Source organism: Zingiber officinale, chromosome 1B, assembly GCF_018446385.1.
Source record: "Zingiber officinale cultivar Zhangliang chromosome 1B, Zo_v1.1, whole genome shotgun sequence".
NCBI lineage: Eukaryota > Viridiplantae > Streptophyta > Magnoliopsida > Zingiberales > Zingiberaceae > Zingiber > Zingiber officinale.
The window spans coordinates 131,553,347-131,574,427 of NC_055986.1; positions in this window are offsets into that span (position 1 = coordinate 131,553,347).

The window sequence follows — 21,081 nt, forward strand, 5'->3', positions numbered from 1 at the left end:
CGGGGGTCAAACACTAGGATTAAGGTTTGATCAATTGATTGGGGCAGGGCACAGAATATTTTTGTGCCCGATGGTTGCGAAAACAATTGTTTGATACTGTAGCAGTCAACTGTTACTGTAGCAGTCGATTAGTACACTATAGTAGTCGACTATACACTGTAGCAGTCAACTGGTATCAAGTCGTTGGTCTGTAACTGTGAAATTCCACTTAGAGCTTGGTATTTTTCTCCCGAGCTTTATTTAATAGAGCTTAGGGTGATTGGGTATGGTTGATGAAATTAGTAGTGGTTAACCCTAATCAAAATCTCTAAGTGCTCAAGTGATCTAGTGTGGTCTTGTGTGAGATTATGGCCACATTTCTCCACCCACAAAGAGCTACGTGAGCTAGCCAGAAGTTCTTTAGGGAATCATCCACCGACGGATTGAGATCGTCCACCTTATGGATAGCCGTAGAGTAGGAGCTCTAATCTACGAACCACGTAAATAAGCGTGTCTTTGTGGTTTGCTTGTCTTCATTCTTCTTGTTTTAGTTTAACTTTCTATTTGTTAGTTTGTTTTATATTCTACTGTGCACTAACATTATAAGAAGAGAACGATTTGGGTGAGATTCTATTCACCCCCCTCTAGAGGACGTCAAGATCCCAACAGTCATTTCTGATGAGGAGGAGGAAAGTCAAAAAAAGGGGATGGAAATTTACTAGCCTTAAAAAAGTAAAAAAGAAAAAGAGTTGAGCAATAAGGTTAGGTGCTAAATCCCAATATAGGGGTTGTGTACAGTGGATGTTGGGCATCTCGGTTCAAGTGAATGCATTTGAGTTAGCAAGCAGGTCGGGCACATGAGAAAAAAAAAGAATATGATCTTTAGGTTCTGAGTGAACTAGGCAGTCATTCTTCTACTCTTTTTAATATTTGCTCCTCTTATAGCGTTCGTGACATAACAGCCAGGTTAGGGCCTAGGCATAGGCACCGATTTGTCTTAGTTTAGTTTGTGCACGGTAGTGGGGCAAGAAAAGATGAGACTTGCCCTTCTCCTGAAGTTAGATTAAAAGGTACTCAAAGGCAAAGGAATCTGATTTTGACGAATCACCTTCCTCTGCCTCTGAGCACCTAATCTACCTCTCCACTTTGTAATGATATAAGTTCAATTCTCTCACTAACATCTCTCCCCGCCTCTAAGCACCTAAAAACCTCTCCACTTTGTATTAATATGAGTTCAGTGATGCCTCGCCTTGTCATCATTACTTCTAGTTTCTGGTGTTTAGGGTAGCAATATTGATGGGCTTGATGTCATCTGTCCCGGGCACCAACAATTAGAAGTAATGAGAACAAGGCTAGGCACCACTAGAAGTAATGAGAATGAGGCTAGCTAGGCACTAATAGTTTTGATCTTGGAATTGTAATCAAGTTTGACTCCAATTCATCAATGATGACGTGCGATAGAAAACTCTAACAAATTAGTAGCACTCACCCTAAGTAGCAGTAGTGAATGGACTTGCATACATCAGTATCTTATCTGAATGGCATTGCATAGGGGACCCAAAAGTAGATGTATATAGTCTATAGTCCCGAGTTCGTTCTCACAGATGCGCTATCAACTCACAAATGGAATTTAATGCTGCCCCATGAAACTCAGTTAGTAAATGTTACGAAGAGAAAAGACTCTTGAAAGCTATGCAGCTAAGAGATCAAAGGCATATCTTCAGTCCCCTACCGCCCGAGTTCAAATAGGAATAACCGGCTAGTCATTCTCACTCCTTCCTTAACAACATCTCCTATTAGGAGGCGTAGCATACTTTTCTTATGCTTAAGTTTCAGCTTCTGCAGTTCCCCTCTCCTTATTGGAGTAGAAGGGCAAGGTTCATAACTCCCAGACTCAAACATTGAGAGTCATGATCCTTAAGCAGACTAAGTCAGCCTATATAAATTCATTGTCTTGCAATAAGTAAGTGTTGGATCGAGTCGCACGTGAGAGGTAGGGGGTGAATCACGTGGTTTTGAAAATCTCATTCTTTTCAGTTTTCAAATCAAAGTATGAATGCAGCGGAATAAGAGAATAGACAAATGAAAAACAATACAAACACAAGCGGTTTACTTAGTTCGAAACCTTCGATGACTCCTACTATAAGACTCAGTTTCTACGGATCTATCGATGAGTAATGCACTAAAAAACCTCTTCCGGTATATTCAGAAGAAGAGATCGAGACAAAGAGATCGGAAAAGTGCAATAGACTACACTTTTCGTTTACAGAAATTAAGTACAAAAAAGTGACTTTGTTACCGACACCTAGGGATTGAAGTGAAAGTGCACGAGTGTCGGTGTTGATCTGCTAGTCGCAATCGGAAGTCCTCGGAGCAGTTGTCTGGCATAGCAGCTTCACAACATAGTCGCAGCAAGAAGTCGGAGCAGTCGAAACCTCAAATAGACGCGTAGTAACTCGTATTGTAGTTTTGTTTTGATGCTTGGTCGAGAATGGCTTATAAAGGGTATGGAAGGCGCATTTCATAGTCATTGAAGGTGCCTTCAACGTGGTAAATCTAATACCAACTTCTATGTGCCTTATCTGCGATGGGGTCCAAAATATATCCCTTGGAAGGCACCTTCAAGCCATTGAGGGTGTCTTCCATGAACAATGTGAAGATGCCTTTCAATGCTTGAAGGCACATTCGGGTACTGCTCATCTAAAGGGCTTTTTACCCTTTGTCCTATAAGTTGTGTTAGTCCAAAACTAAAACATCTAACCTGTAAAATAAAGTTAGCACAGTTAAAATAAGAAGAAGTAATTAGCTCTTGTCCTCCCAGGACTAGGAACTAGCCAAGGTCTCAGGTCAAGGATCCAAAATGGACTTAACCTAGACTGACGCCTACTGTCCCTCAACCGAGACATGCCCGCACCAAGTCACTCTCCTCCAGTAACTTACCTTTACTTACTTGCCAAACATCTGGTCCTTCAAACTTGTTTGAATTTTCTATGGCTTTGCTTAGTATCTGACCAAGTTGATCTACTAAGACTTGCCTGCAACACTGAGTTAGCACTATATATATAAAATGGTAAAGATAAAATAGTGTTAGCATTATTAATAATTCGCTAATCCGGTCGACTGTGCACGGTCGACTGAAAATCAGTCGATCACATATTACGTAGGGTTGACTTCCCCTAGGGATGCCCTGTTGGGACCTTAGCGTCCGCTAGAGGGGGGAGGGGTGATTAGCGTCTCACCCAAATCGATCGCTTCTTCCTACACTTGTTAGTTACGCAGTGGAAATACAAACAAACAAGTAGAAAGTTAATCTAAATACAAGACAAGAAATACAAACCAAGCTACACAATCATTTAACGTGGTTCAGAGATTAGGGCTCTTACTCCATGGCTGTCCGTGTTGGTTGCTACTCGGAAAACCTAATGGTTCCACTGTACAAAATTTTTTGTACAAAGGTCTGAACCTTTCCTAGCTACCATGTGTTCTTTTAAATTAAATTTGGATCGCCTGCGGAACTTAACACGTTTGATCCAAAGTTTAATTTACTTGTTCTTTTAGGTTTAGACTTGGATCTCTGCTGAACTTAACACGTTCGATCCAAATCACCTAGGTTATTAATTTCATTAAATATTAATTTTCAGAATTAGCTTCCAGGACTGCATGGCGAGGCACATGACCTTCTTGGATATGGGAACAACCACCACCGCCTAGGCAAAGCCTTTTAAGGAAAGCTAATATTTAATTTCCTTAAATAACTTTAGGTCAACCGAAAAGAACAATCAAATCACAAGGAAAAGAAAAACAAAAGAACACAACATCGAAAACAAATTCAAAATACTAGAATCGCATGCCTCTTGTATTTGGTATTTTTACATGAAGATAAAACTAGTATGATGCGGAAATTAAATACTAGTATACCTTTTCTTTTGCAAGCAAAAACCTCTAGGTCTTCTACCGTATTCCTCTTCTAACCTCGGACATTGTGTGGGCAAAGATCTTCCGAGATGAGAAACCACCAAAGCACCTTCTTCTCCTCCTTGCAAGATTCGGCCAAACCAAGTGCACCTCCAAGGAAGAAGAGAAACCACCAACCAAGCTCCAAGGGATGAAAGCTTTCTCTCCTTCTTCTCCAAGCTAGAATCCGGCCACCACTTGATCTCCAAGGAAGATGTGAGGTTCGGCCACAAAGGATGGAGAGAAGAGAAAGGGGAGAGCTAGCCACACCAAGGAAGAAAAGAGGGAGAAAATAATAGAGGTTGTTTTCCTTGAAGGCTCCCAAAACCCCCTCTTTTATAATCCTTAGCTTTGGCAAATAAAGAAATTTAATTATAATAAAATTTTCTTAACTTTCCTTGACATGAATTAATTAATAAAAATTAAACAAAATTTCCTAAACCTTCATGTCATGGTCGGCCACATCATTAAGAGCAAATAAGGCAATTTCAATCAACAATTAAAATTCCTTATTTGTCTTCGAAAATTTTAAAAAAAAAAATTCCCTTTAAAATCCCTTCATGGTTGATAAAAAGAAATTTCTATAATTTTAATTTTTCAACATGTGAATAACTTACAAAGAAGAAAAATAAAATATCTTTCCAATCTACAAATAAGGAAAGAAATCTAATCTTTTTCTTTAATCTTTTGTAGATCCTTTTAAAAGAGATATTTTAATTTTTAATCTCTCCAATAAATTATATCTTTCACATAAGAAAATTTTAAAATTAAAATTATTTTTAATTTAATGGGGGACGGCCACCTAAACTTGGGTTCAAGCTAGGGCCGGCCACCCATGAACCAAGGCTTGGCCGACCCTAGCTTAATCCACAAGCTAGCTTGGCCGGCCCCTACATCATGGGTATGAAGGTGGGTATAGGTGGGTATAGTACTCTATAAATAAGAGGCTACGATAGGGACTGAGAGGAGGAATTGATTTTGGTCTCCCGATAAAATTAAGCATCCCGTGTTCGCCCCGAACACACAACTTAATTTTATCAATAATAATTCATTCCACTAGAGAACTATTATTGAACTACCGTACCAATCTCAAATTACATTTTTGGGCTCCTTCTTATTATGAGTGTGTTAGTCTCCCTGTGTTTAAGATGTCGAATGTCCACTAATTAAGTGAGTTACTGACAACTCATTTAATTAATATCTTAATCCAAAAATAGTACCACTCAACCTTATCGTCATGTCGGACTAAGTCCACCTGCAAGGTTTAACATGACAATCCTTATGAGCTCATCTTGGGGACATTATCAACCTAGATCACTAGGACACAGTTTCCTTCTATAATCAACAACACACACTATAAGTGATATCATTTCCCAACTTATCGGGCTTATTGATTTATCGAACTAAATCTCACTCATTGATAAATTAAAGAAATAGATATCAAATATATGTGCTTGTTATTATATTAGGATTAAGAGCACACACTTCCATAATAACTGAGGTCTTTGTTCCTTTATAAAGTCAGTATAAAAGAAACGACCTCTAATGGTCCTACTCAATACACTCTAAGTGTACTAGTGTAATTATATAGTTAAGATAAACTAATTCCTAATTACACTACGACCTTCCAATGGTTTGTTCCTTTCCATTTTGGTCGTGAGCTACTGTTTATAATTTATAAGGTACTGATAACATCATCTTCTGTATGTGACACCACATACTATGTTATCTACAATATAAATTAATTGAACAACTACAAACAAATGTAGATAATTTGACCAAATGTGATTCTTTATTCAAAATAAATGTTTACAAAAGATTAGGCTTTTAGTATACACTCCAACAGTCTGTAAGGTGGACGATCCCGATCCGTCGGTGGATGACTCCCCGGAAAACCTATGGCTAGCTCAAGCTCCTTGTCGGTGGAGAAACCTCGCCACAGACACTTGAATACAAGCACACCGATCACACGAAGGCTTGGGAGACTATAATAGGCTTTAACCAAGTCTATTTCGTCAACCATGTCCAAGCACCCCGAGCTCTATTAAATAAAGCTCGAGAGGAAAACACTAAGTTATTTTCCCGCTACCAGTTGACTGGTGTATGCACCAGTCGACTGATCCTTTAAGTGAAGCCAACCGATACCTAATGGTCGACTACCAGTCAACTGTTATAGTGTACCAGTCGACTGCTACAGTGTATCCGTCGACTGCTACAGTGTACCAGTTGATTGCTACAGTGACTAGTCGACTGCTACAGTACTGCTACAATGTCACAATAATACTTCTACAATGCCTCTACAGTGTTGTTACAGTGTCGCTACAGTACTGCTACAGTAAATCCTAAAACGCATAGAATTTTATCCTGAGTACAATCATTCAGCACTCGTCCTCGCCCGACCAACCTATACCTAGCCTTCTAGCCTCCTCCATCAGCCTTGCGTCCCTCGGATGTCTCCCCATCCTTCACGTCTTGCCTTTTGGAGCTTCCTTCGGCCTTGTTCATATTGTCGGGTCTTCCTTTGCCAAGAGGCTCCTCACCTCCGGGACTTCATCCATTGCCAAGTCACACTTGGACTTACGTTGCCAAGACTACATACTTGGATTTACACTGCCAAGACTCATCCTTGGACTTTTCTCCTCTGCCAAGATTACACTTGGACTTTTCTTGTTGTACCTATATCCTGCACACTTATAATGCATATTAAATACAACAATAAACTTAACTTAAACCTTTGTCCAAACATCAAAACCTAGGGCACCTGGATTTCTCCAACATGCCCAGCTTCACTCACTAGGACTTCCATTACCTGACTTCACTCACCAAGACTTTCACCACATAGCTTCACTCACTAGGGCCCGACTTCACTCATCAGGACTTCCACTACCTAGCTTAACTCACTAGGATTCGATTTTACTCACCAATAGTTCCACTACCTAGTTTCACTCATTAAGGTTCGTCTTCATTCACCAGGACTTTCACTACCTAGCTTCACTCACTAGGACCTGACTTCACTCACCAGGATTTCCCCTTGCCTAATCTCTAGTTAAAACTAGTCACTCAGTAGACTTCCACTTGTCTATCCTTTGATTAGAACTTACCCTTGCTAGTCATTTAGTTTTGACTAGACTTTTCTCTTCCAAACATCAAGTTCTTTTGGATCAACCCTTGGTTAAACTGATCAAACTAAGGTAGATTATTAAACATCGAAACCCTAGAGGTTGATTGCACCAACAGTAAGCGAACTAGCTCTCTCTTCACATCGCTGGTGATTCCTCCGCTCGTTCCTTCACACGGCTCTTAGCTCAAATCCCTTTCATCATGCCCTCTCCTTATGTCGAGTAAGGCCTATCTATTATACATCAACAAATTACAGTGTGAATGTCTATTCAAAAATATAAAAGATTTTACCCTATCGGTCGTGTTAGTCATCCCTCTCCCCTTTGGGTCGAGCACTTTCGTCCCTATAGCTTTCGACTAAGCTTTGCTCCTTCCTATCTTTTATAATCTATAGCTACACCAATTTGTGGTCTCTTCAGGGTACTCGAAACAATGAGTATATAATCCCATACATGAGACTCCTCTCTTTGGAGCCAGCTGCTCTTTCGTAGGTTCCGTATGAATCCATTCTTGTGCTTGAGTGGGAGTGCGAGAACAAATGCTTATTATTTCTAGCTCGTATCTCACGTCCTTCCTCCCTTCTTTTCCTCTCATTGAGGGAGCTAGACCTAAAGAAGCAAGGGCAGCGAGTAAGGAATAAACTTAAGGGACGACTGAGTTAAAGCAGAACTAGAACTTTAACCGAAGAAGCAGAAACTTAATTCATGGCAGTAGTTATGAAAAACCACTTGAAATCTACCAAAATGAAGAGTACATGAAATGGACATATATAATTGTGTTACTGTCCCCTGAATATAATATAAGTAAGTTGGTAGATTATTTCATAGTTTCTTTTTTGAATCTTAAATTAATATAGTCTAGTATAAAATTGTAATTACTATAAGAGAGAGAGAGAGGGGGGGTTATTTACGATTCAATATAAGTTCACCATGAACTTTACCCTAACTTAATTTGCTGCGGTGCGGAGCCTCAAACTTAGTATCTAAATTTAACTGTTCTCTCAACTTAAGATCTAGCAATGGGTTCAATTCTTATTTAGCACGTCATTCTCAGTCGGCCCTCTTAGTCTTCATGCCTCTCCTTATTATAGTACTCCCGTAAAAGCGTATACCCTAAGACACCTAAGGGACGTTAAGTGCTCGCTTTATTGGTCTGAGTGAGAAAATATTCGACAAGACAATTGAACTTGTTCGATGGTTCTTGCGATAGCGAGGGAGACGAGATACCGTTGAATAGGGCTCTTGGCTCTCATACAAATCTTAATCTAAGGTAGGGAAAAATTACATATAATAGCAGGTGCCCCAGAGAGGTTCAGAGAGGATAGGAGCCGACCATAGGGATAGGAATGAAGACTCATTCTTTTCTTTCTTTTTGCGAGTAGTTCGTGAGAAGGGATAGGAAGGAGGACTCCTAAAACTCCTTACTTAAAGATAGCTCCAGCAAGAGAAAACCTCTTACTTAAAGATAACTCCATAGATTTGATATGATTCCTGGTAGACTCCCTTAATTCGGGTATTCGTTCTAGGAAAGATACAGAGTTAACTCACACCTGCAGCTCTGGTAATTTATACTCCAAAGATTAAAAAAACACACTATGAAAGAATCAGAGCATATTACAATATTATGTGAATGGCATGCGCCATTCACTTTAACCCTACCCCTACCCTTATCTGTATTTCGAGCCTATCGGGAATGTCGTCTCCCATGTCGGTACAAACTCATAAGGAAGATTCTTTCTTGAACTCACTATGGGCGCAGCACCCGTTACTATTAGTTAAGAGTCTCTCCCAAGTTGCCTCTTTCTATTCCCAAGAATAGGGCATATTCAACTCTATATGGGGCACGAGACTCAAGCAAGAATAGATTTAGAATTTTAAAATCCGAGAAGAGTATTTGATCTTAGCATTACGCCTTTCCCTACAATCCTGACCTCATCCTTTTATGCTTTTCTCCTTTTATTTAGTGAGGTGAATTGAACTATACTGATATTCTCGTATGGTAGCCCAAAAGGAGAGAGGGTAGGAAAAGGGTTCCTTCTAAACAAGGAAAGACAGCCAAGGCTCACGTAGTCTAGTCCTTTGCTGGGATTGAGTTAAGTAGGCGAATCACAGAGGCTAGGGGTGGAGGGCTTATCATGTCATCTTTATGAGGGTCTCGTCCTTCTATACGTAACTAAACTCATTAGTAGCAAGTTGACTAGCAAATGCCAAACGAACCTCTTAGCAAGTTGACTAGCGAATGATAAATAAAGTAAAGGCGAGTTGACACTACACTAGTTGGATAAAGAGAGAGAAAGATTGAGATGACTTATGGGATATATGTCTTGTTCTATTTATGGATGGGTTATTGAAGTTTTTTGGTCAGAGACGAGACTATAAGGAGCTGTGGATGAGCGCCTAAAGTCATCAGGTCATTGAGTGTTCAAGAAGCTAGGACTACTATTGGTGAGCCTCTCTTTTTTTTTTCAAGGTCTTTCCTTAGCACATTTGACTCATTAGTGTTGGTCTACAATGTTATGTGCTATCTGTTGGGACCGATGTGCCCGCTAGAGGGGGGGTGAATAGCGTTTCGTCGCGATTGCGTAGGTTTGCTTCGTCTTGTTGTTGTGCAGCGGAATACTCGAAGACAAACACTCACAATGCTAACACCTAGGATTTACTTGGTATCCACCTCAAGAAGAGGTGACTAATCCAAGGATCCACACACGACACGCTCCTCTACTATGAAAACCTCCTTCTCGATCATAGCCGGAGGCAGAGAAGCCTCGTACAAACTCACACACAAAAATACAACTCACACAAGAAGAAAATACAAAATATAACTACAATACACCCTTCTTCTTGCTTACTTGTTGCTTGTTGTTGTCTCTTGAAACTTGAGAATGCACCCCAAGTGCCTTCAAAAACTGGCGGTGAATGCTGGAGATTGTCGCTGAAAATCTCAGAGAAATCGCAGGAGAAGATCACAAAAATTTGGAGAAGAAAACGCTCCACCGAGGCTATATACAGTGCCTCCAATCGATTGAAATCAACCCCAATCGATTGCCACGTCAGCACCGCTCCATCACAGTCATCCATCACTTGCATCCTGTGCAACGGTCACTTCCCAATCGATCGACCGATCGATTGGGACTGCCTGAATCGATCGCCCGATCGATTCAGCGCCTTTCTGTGCTCTCACGTCCGCGTGAGAGCTTCTGCTGCCCAATCGATCGACTGATCGATTTGCAGCTCCCAATCGATCGCCCGATCGATTGGGAAAGTCTCTGTACTCGGGATTTCATATCCCAATCGATCGGTCGATCGATTGGGCCTTCCCACAATCGCAGTACAGTCTAAATCGATCGACCGATCGATTGAACACTCTGAACTTGACTCAAACTCAAGTCCAAAGTCTCAAACCCAACTTCCGGTCAACCATGACCTGTTGGGTCTCCATGCCTAGCATTTGACCACACCTGACCAACCTCAAACTAGCCTTCTAGCCTCCTCCATCAGCCTTGCGTCCCTCGGATATCTCCCTATCCTTCACGCCTTGCCTTCAAGAGCTTCCTTCGGCCTCATCCTAGTTGTCGGGTCTTCCTTGCCAAGTTATACCAGGACTTACCTTGTCAAGACTACATGCTTGGACTTACACCCTTTGCCAAGATCACACTTGGACTTTCCAATTGCCTGGCTCCTCATCAGAACTTTCTCCTTTGCCAAGATCACACTTGGACTTTCCAATTGCCTGGCTCCTCACCAGGACTTTCTCCTGCCTAGCTCCTCACTAGGACTTTCCCGTTGCCTGGCTCCTCACCAGGACTTTCTCTTGCCTAGCTCCTCACTAGGACTTTCTCATTGCTTGACTTCTCACCAGGACTTTCTCCCGCTTAGCTCCTCACTAAGACTTTCCCGTTGTTTGGCTCCTTACCAAGACTTTCTCCTGCCTAGCTCCTCACTAGGACTTTCCAAATGCCTAACCTCCAGTTAGGACTTTCCCAGTAAAGTCTCCTGCCAATCTTGATCTACTTGATTTGTATTCTCATCAACCTGGTCAACCCTTTAACTATCTCCATAACTGGACGATTGCTTCAGCAATCTCCTTATATTGTCAAACATCAAAACTCAAACTTGACTCAACTCAAGCTTAGTCAAACTGGTCAAACTTGACCTAGGGAAATTGCCCCAACAATCTCCCCCTTTTTGATGTTTGACAATACCTCTAAGTTAGGCTAAATTTCATAGTCTTAACCTCTTCTTTATCACAAGGCTAAATCCCATAGCCTTAACCTTTTCATGACAAGGCATGAATGAAGGTTTCCTTCATTCTCTTCCTTTCCTAGAGGGCAAACTCCCCCTACTTGGGATGAAGGCCTAACTTAACCTTCCATTCTCCCCCTTTGTCATACATCAAAAACTGAAAATAAACTCTTCTCCATAAGAGTTAACTCTACGTTATTTAAAACCTCATATGTTGTTAACAACCCCACAATGAATATCTCATATTCTTCATTTCCGCCTAAGCTCCCCCTTGAGCTCTACTTCACTTCACAATGCTCATCCTAGAACATGCATCAACTTCCCAATGAAACTCCCATTCATTGTATTCAATGCTCCCCCTTGAGCAGTAACCTACTCCACAATGCTCATCCGAGAGCATTTATCATCCTAGCAATCAAGATAACCAATCTTCCATTGTTCCCCAATACTCGACCCTGAGTATTATCCATCACGAAGGTTTAACCCCCTTCCAAGATCCTTGAAAGTAAATTTTCATACATTCAAGGAGTAACGCCCCCTAAAAACATGGTCAAACTTATGTTATTACACAAACAATGACTTGAAGTTCCTAAACAATTAGGAAAACCAAAACTTGAAGTTTTGAGGTTCAAAATTCAATAATGAAACTAAACCCCAACCTAAACTTCACCTGAGTCTACCTTAACCAATCCATACTTGCTTTCATCATGAAAACTTCCCCTAAATGTATACAAGTGTATTCCAAAGGGTTATGAATAGTTAATGACCCTTAAAAATCAAAACTTGAAGTTTTGAGATTCAAAAATTTGAAATTGAAATTAAACCTCATCCTAAACTTCACTTTGATTTATCTTAACCAATCCATACCTGTTTTCATCAAGAAAACTCTCTCTAAATGTATACAAATGTATTCCAAGAGATTTAGAATGGTTATTGGAACTTGAAGTGGCTTAATTTACTGAAATCAAGCTTTTCCAGTCATAATCAGACTTCCCAATCGATTGAAGTTGAGACTCAATCGATTAAAGCTACTTCAATCGATCCATTGATCGATTCTGCAAGCTATTGCTCGCAGAAATTCTCTCTGAATCGATCGGCTGATCGATCCAGCCTGGGTCAATCGATCGGCTGATCGATCTGCTGACCCTCTGTTCAAGGGAATTGGCTTCCCAATCGATTGACTGATCGATTAAAACCATCCCAATCGATTGACTGATTGATTGGGTTTCTGATTTTTCTGAAATTTAGTTTCATCGAAATTCAGAAACTCCCAAAAAATTATACAAAATTACAAAAATCATGAAAATTCATGTAGATACTCTTTAGGGTATACTCTATCAAGGAAAAATAGTTTTCTATGAAAATACTTCCTATTTTCAAAGAGTGACACAAATTTAAAAACTCTTGAAAACTTAAATGTTTTCTTCTAGTTTGTATCTAATTTTTCAATGACGAATACTATCAAAAGATAATCTTCACTAAGGTTTTCAAAAGCATTTTAAAAACATTTTCAAAACCAATATCCAACCATGTTATTTGGGCTCAATGCACATGACTTGTACATTAGCTTTCCCAATGATTGGAAAACACATAACTATGTGTTTTGATGAACCTAAAACTCAACAAGATGCACTAAATCAACATCTTGAGTTTTGTTTACGATCCTGACATCTCACTTGTATCTAATGTATACTAAAACACATACAAGTCACCTTATGATTTTTTGTGAGATGTATATTTAGTTTTGCCCTAAACTAAGGAATAATGCATATCTACTTAGGTATTTTGATGGTTATGAACATCCGCCAAGGATGTTACTTGTTAGTGAATGTCATTGGTCCTTAATTACAAGGAAATTAACATAATGCATGATGTTACATGACATACATCAAAATAAGTAATTTTCAAAATAAAAAAATGCTATAACTACATGATGTATGTATGACATGACATGGTATTTTTGGGTTTTTCATAATAATCATGAATGCAAAAATAAATATGATGTCATGACATATGATGGGCAAACAAAGCATGGCAAATTAACATAAATAAAATACCTAGATTACCTATCTAAGTGTCCTTAAACCTTAGCTAATCTTAAAATTAAATCCTAGATTGCCCAATTTCATCAAGAAAGTGTCAAACCCCAACTTGGCATTTCTTTAATCTCTTGATTTATTTATGCTAATTAAAATTAAGCACATTGCTCAAATTTTGGCATATTCATCCTTCCAATGGAGTAATCACCTTATATTTTAAGTCCGGATTTGCCCTTGACTCCCTAAGAACATACCAAAATCCCAACTTGGTAGTTCATATGATTCTCCAAATTATGCCAATTTAATTCAAACATAATTCTTTAAGATTTGGCACATGTTACTCTTTTCGAGAGTGACAATTTGGATTAAGGTTTACATTTCCCTTAATTCTATAAGAAAATGCCGAATTCCAAATTTGGCATTACTTTTACTTTCTCAAGTGTGTCAATTTAAATTAGATTCAACTCCTCAAATTTTGACACATTTTACTCTTTTAAAGAGTAACACTAATAATCCTTTTCATTTTCAAAGATTAGTGAAACCTTGAAAATGCTCTCCAGGTGTCAACTTCATCAAGGTTGGGTTGACTATCCTTCCAATTAGAGTTGACACTCTCTAAACCCATCTAGGGTGTAGAAAATATGCTCTTAGGAACCCAAAATCTATTGATACTCCTTGGATGCTCTAGGTACTCACTAGGGATGACTTCCCTAGATACCTTTCTAAGGACCTTTCTAGGCTTCTTAGAAACCTTGGTCACTTCTACTAGGTCACTCCTAGGGATAACTTCCCTTGTAACCTTATTTGTGACTTTATTAGGCATTTTTGGAGCGTTAGTCACCTTTACTAGATCAACTTTAGGGATGACCTCCCTTGTGACCTTCTTTGTGACTTTGTTAAACTTCTTAGAAGTCTTAGTCACATTGGTCTTGCCAAAAGAACCTTTAGGGATTCCTTCCCTAGTATCCTTGACTTGACCTTTACACCTAGGGTTGGTCCCATAGCTATATGGAACCCTATGAAAGGAAGTCACATCCTTCTTGGCTTTAGGTTTGTATTCCAAACCCCTATAGCCATTGGATGGCTCTTGTCTAGCTTTTCCTAGGTTATGCTCATTTTGACCCCTAAGCATGTTTTCCATTCTTGCTAGAGTCCTTTCTAAATTATCAAGTCTTGTCCTCAAGCCTTAAATCTCTAGATTTTGGTTTTTCCTTAAATTCTTGAGCATTTCTATTCTTAGGCATATATCTAAAGTCCTTGGTGTCATTGCCTAAGTTGTTATTTACCTTCCTAATCTTAGGTGTGGTAGTTTTAGCATGAGGAGGAATGTATTTTCCCTTAACACTATCATGCTTCCTACATTCATGATAATTTGCATTAAAATGATAAGGGTTATTTCTAACATGCATTTTATCATGACTAAGAGGAATTGCACTATTTAAGTTTACCTTGGGTTTGCTCTTAAAAGCTCCCCCTTGATCTGTGCTTCCTCTTTTGACTTTGGTTGGTTTCCTCTCTTTAGGACATTGACTTCGGTAATGTCCTCTTTGTTTGCATGAGAAACACACAATGTGCTCCTTGCTTTTGTGTTCCTTGGGACCAACTACTTTAGGCTTCTCCTTAGCCTTGGTTGCCACTTGGTCCTTCTTCTTGGCCAATTTTGGACACTTGCTCTTATAGTGTTTATGTTCCCTACACTCGAAGCAAATGATATGATTTTTATTATTTACAATCGAAATTTCTATACCTTTGCTTGTAGGGGTGACACTTGATCCTCCATTTGATTTATCTTGCATTGTGGAGGTTGCATCATCATCTTCTTCTTCTTCTCTTGAGGATGTGGGTGCTTCCACCTCTTCAACTCTTGAGGATGTGGATACTTCCACCTCTTCCTCTCTTGAAGATGTAGAAGATCTCTCATCTTCTTCCTTCTCCTCCTCTTCCTTCTTCTCCTTGAATGTTGACCTTATGTCAACATCGGATTGGTCCTTCTCTTCTTGGACCAATGAGCCCTTCTCCTTAGGCTCATTCACTCCTTGAAATTGTGATGGGTCTTCATGATAGACAATGATCTTTTTCCAAAGATCACATGCACTTGTGCATTCACCTACACTCACAATGATATTAAAAGGTAATAAATTTAACAAGATTTTTGTTACCTCCTTATTCGCCTCCACTTGCTTCCATTGCTCCTCGCTCTAATGTCGAGGTCGGAGGCGCTTACCCTTCTTGTCTGTTGGAGCTTCAAATGGGTCCTCCAAAATAACTCATTGGTTCCAATCCATTTAGAACCATGTCTCCAACTGAGTTCTTCAAAAATTGAAGTCATGTTTGTCATATGATGGTGGAATCCGGATGTCCCATCCGAACGGTCCTTCAGACTCCATCTTCTTCTTCCTCTAGCTTCTTTCTCTCTTGGCGGTTAGTCCGTAGAAGAGCAACCTTGCTCTGACACCAATTGTTGGGACCGATGTGCTCGCTAGAGTGGGGGTGAATAGCGTTTCGTCGCACTTGCGTCGGTTTGCTTCATCTTGTTGTTGTGCAGCGGAATACTTGAAGACAAACATTCACAATACTAACACCTAGGATTTACTTGGTATCCACCTCAAGAAGAGGTGACTAATCCAAGGATTCACACACGACACGCTCCTCCACTATGAATACCTCCTTCTCGGTCGTAGCAGGAGGCGGAGAAGCCTCGTACAAACTCACACACAACAACACAACTCACACAAGAAGAAAATACAAGATATAACTACAATACACCCTTCTTCTTGCTTACTTGTTGCTTATTGTTGTCTCTTGAACCTTGGGAATTCACCCCAAGCGCCTTCAAGAATTGGCGGTGAATGCTGGAGACTGTCGCTGAAAATTGCAGGAGAAGATCGCAAATATCTGGCGAAGAAAATGGTCCGCCCAGGCTATATACAGTGCCTCCAATCAATTGAAATCAACCCCAATCGATTGCCACGTCAACACTGCTCCATCGCAGTCGTCCATCACCTGCATCCTGCGCAACGGTCACTTCCCAATCGATCGACCGATCGATTGGGACTACCTGAATCGATCGCCCGATCGATTCAGTGCCTTTCTGTACTCTCGCGTCCGCGTGAGAGCTTCTGCTGCCCAATCGATCGACCGATCGATTGGCAGCTCCCAATCGATCGCCCGATTGATTGGCAGCTCCCAATCGATCGCCCGATTGATTGGGAAAGTCTCTGTGCTCGCGAGTTCACATCCCAATCGATCGGTCGATCGATTGGGCCTTCCCACAATCGCAGCACAGTCCAAATCGATCGACCGATCGATTTGGACCCTGTTCAATCGATCACCCGATCTATTGAACACTCTGAACTTGACTCAAATTCAAGTCCAAAGTCCCAAACCCAACTTCCGGTCAACCGTGACTTGTTGGGTCTCCATGCCTAGCATTTGGCTACACCCGACCAACCTCGAACTAGCCTTCTAGCCTCCTCCATCAGCCTTGCGTCCCTCGGATATCACCCCATTCTTCACGCCTTGCCTTCAGGAGCTTCCTTCGGCCTCATCCTAGTTGTCGGGTCTTCCTTGCCAAGTCATACCAGGACTTACCTTTCCAAGACCACATGCTTGGACTTACACCCTTTGCCAAGATCACACTTGGACTTTCCAATTGCCTGGCTCCTCACCAGGACTTTCTCCTTTGCTAAGATCACACTTGGACTTTCCAATTGCCTGTTCCTTACCAGGACTTTATCCTACCTAGCTCATCACTAGGACTTTCCCGTTGCCTGGCTCCTCACCAGGACTTTCTCCTGCCTAGCTCCTCACTAGGACTTTCTCATTGCCTGGCTTCTCACCAGGACTTTCTCCCACTTAGCTCCTCACTAGGACTTTCCCGTTGCTTGGCTCCTCACCAGGACTTTCTCCTGCCTAGCTTCTCACTAGGACTTTCCAAATGCCTAACATCTAGTTAGGACTTTCCCAGTCAAGTCTCCTGTCAACCTTGACCTACTTGACTTGTATTCTCATCAACCTGGTCAACCCTTTGACCATCTCCATAACCGGATGATTGCTTCAACAATCTCCTTATATTGTCAAACATCAAAACTCAAATCCTGACTCAAGCTTGACTCAACTCAAGCTTAGTCAAACTAGTCAAACTTGACCTAAGGAAATTGCCCCGACACTATCCTCTATTCCTTTAGTCTCATGTTAAGGGTGGGGCTGGCTAGTATGGAACCAAAGTGGTGTTCTTGATGTTGGAGTGTATACTGAAAGCCTAAGTTTTGTAAACATTCATTATGAATAAAGAATCACATTTGGTCTAATTATCTACATTTGTTTTGTAGTTGTTCATTTAATTTATATTGTAGATAACATATTATGTGGTGTCACATACAGAAGATGATGTTATCAGTACCTTATAAATTATAAACAGTAGCTCACGACCAGAATGGAAAGGAACAAACCATTAGAAGGTCGTAGTGTAATTAGGTATTAGTTTATCTTGACTATATAATTACACTAGTACACTCAGAGTGTATTGAGTAGGACCATTTGAGGTCGTTCCTTTTATACTGACTTTATAAAGGAACAAAGACCTCAGTTATTATGGAAGTGTGTGCTCTTAATCCTAATATAATAACAAGCACATATGTTTGATATTTATTTCTTTAATTTATCAATGGGTGAGATTTAGTTCGATGAATCAATAAACCCGATAAATTGGGAAATGGTATCACTCATAGTGTGTCTTATTGATTATAGAAGGAAACTGTGTCCTAGTGATACTAGGTTGATAATGTCCTCAAGAGGAGCTCATAAAGATTGTCATATTAAACCCTGCAGGTGGACTTAGTCCGACATGATAATAAGGTTGAGTGGTACTACTCTTGGACTTAGATATTAATTAAATGAGTTGTCGATAACTCACTTAATTAGTGGACATTCGATATCTTAAACACAGGAGACTAACACACTCATAATAAGAAGGAGCCCAAAATGTAATTTGGGATTGGTGCGTAGTTCAATGATAGTTCTCTAGTGAATTATCATTGATAAAATTAAGTTGTGTGTTCGGCGAACATGGGATGCTTAATTTTATCGGAGACCAAACCAATTCCTCCTCTCGGTCCCTATCGTAGCCTCTTATTTATAGAGTACTATACCCACATATACCCACCTTCATACCCACCTAAAGGGGTCGGCTAAGCTAGCTTGGGAACCAAGCTAGGGTCTTAAGGTGGTCGGCCCTAGCTTGAACCCAAGCTAGTAGGGCCGGCCATAATTAAATAAAAAGAAATTTAATTTTAGATTTTATTATTATGTGGAAGATATAATTTAAAGAGAATTAAAATTAAAATATCTCTCTTGTAAAAGATTTACAAAAGATTAAAGAAAGAGATTAGATCTCTTTCCTTATTTGTAGATTGGAGAGTTTTTTATTTTCTCTTTAAAATTATTCACATGTTAATAAAATTAAAATTATAGATATTTCCTTTTATTAACCATGAAGAGATTTTTAAAGAGAAATTTTATTTTTTAAAAATTTCCGGAAACAAATAAGGAAAGTTTTAATTGTTGATTAAAACTTGTCCAATTTGCTTCCTCTTGATGTGGCCGGCCATTAGAGTTTATTTGGGAAATTTTATTTTATTTTTCTCAAATAAATCATGTCAAGGAAATTAAGGAAATTTTATTGTAATTAAATTTCCTAATTTGCCTAGGCCAAGGAATATAAAAGAAGGGGTGAGGGTGCCTTCACAAGACACAACCTCTATTGTTTTCTCTCCCTTTCTCCTTGGTGTTGTGGCCGGCCATTACCCTCTCCCTCTCTTCCTCTTGTGGTGGCCGAATACTTCATCTCTCTTGGAGTTCTTGTGGTGGCCGGATACTACTTGGAGAAGAAGAAGAAGAAGGAGAGAAAGCTAGCATCTCTTGGAGCTTGGTTAGTATTTTGATTTTCTTCTTTGGTAAAGTTCTTCCTTTGTGGCCGAACCTTGCTTGGAGAAGAAGAAGGTGGTTGGTGGTTTCTCATCTTGGTAGATCGTTGCCCACACAACGTCCGAGGTTAGAAGAGGAATACGGTAGAAGATCAAGAGGTTTTCTACAAGGTATAACTAGTAATTTCTATTTCCGCATCATGCTAGTTATTTATGGAAATAATACCAAATACAAGAGGCTTACGTTCTAGTATTTCGAATATGTTTTTTCGAAGTTGTGTTCTTTTGTTTCTTTCTTTTCCTTGTGATTTGATTGTTCTCTTTGGTTAACCTAAAGTTATTTTAGGAAATTAAATATTAGCTTTCTATTAAAGGTTTTGTCTAGTCGGTGGTGGTTGCTCCCATATCCAAAAAGGCCATGTGCCTCGCCACGTCAGTACTGGGAACCTTTTATGGAAATTAATATTTAATGGAATTAATAACATAAGGAGACTTGGGTCGAACGTGTTAAGTTCCGCAGGAGATCCAAGTCAAAACCTAAAAGAACAAATAGATTAAGTTTTGGATCAAACGTGTTAAGTTCCGCAGGAGATCCAAAATTTAATTTAAAAGAACACATGGTAGCTAGGAAAAGGTTCAGACCTTTGTACAAAATTTTTGTACAGTGGAACCTATAGACTTTCCGAGTAGCAACCAACACTTGATACGGGAGTGCGATGTCAGGAGGTGTTTACTATACAATGGAGCCCGAAGCTGATTTATGAATTAGAACTTTCACACTGAAAAGGATTTATAGCTATCATTCGATCTAAAGCACCATATCCGATCTCCTACGCCTATCCTATAAGTGAACACAACCTTAGTAGGAGCCGCTCTAACTCATTCGCTCAACGGATACGCTTTTCATAGTTCAGCAATATCTTTCTCTTTCAAGATCTATTTGACTTTACTTTGATAGCTTGAAATGTACTAACTACTCACTTGTCCTCGCTATCTATGTTCAATCCCTGACCTGCATTCATCACTTCATTCTAAGAAAGGGTGAATCATAGTCTTGATTGTAGGCCTACTTTCTAGTAAGTGAAGAGAGGGAGGTGATATTGAATACCCAAGCTAAGGAGGGGAAGTAGTTTAGCGACGTATTAAACTGATAATATTTTATATGAATACGTGTAAATTAAATTAATTTATTATATTAAATATTAAATTGATAATAACATATACTAAACTTCATCTTAACCAAAAAGGCTAAGAAATATACATTTTATAACGTTGTCAACCCAAGATATTTATAAAAAAAATTTCGCTTATAGTATTGTCAATCCTAATATATGTGACTAAAGAGAATCATGATTGTGCAAATTTTTTATATAAAAAATAACCATAGAAAATTATTAATAAGTCTTAAAATTATTTTTAGTGTGAAAAGAGAAAAAAAGACATTAACATAATTTAATTTTGGACTTCACCAAAATTAATTATTAAAAGGTTAAGATTCTTAATTAAATAGTAAAATATAAAAGTTACGTTGGCCGCTTGTGTGTACGGAAAAATCTATTGATTTTGGGCTGACTGATCTAATAAATTAAATTACCAAATACCTTGAAAAATCGAAGGACAACTCAATAAAAATGGAGCCATGGGCTAGGGTTTCAGGTTTCAAATTAGTTCATGCTTTACATCCTAAACTTGATATCAAAATGAACCTTATGGTATTAAAAGCAAAAATTCTTAATTAATTCTGAGATTACACTAGTAGAGCGCAACGTTTCATGATAAGAAATTGCTATCAAGTTTTAGTTGATGATAGAAAGAGAGAAAAGT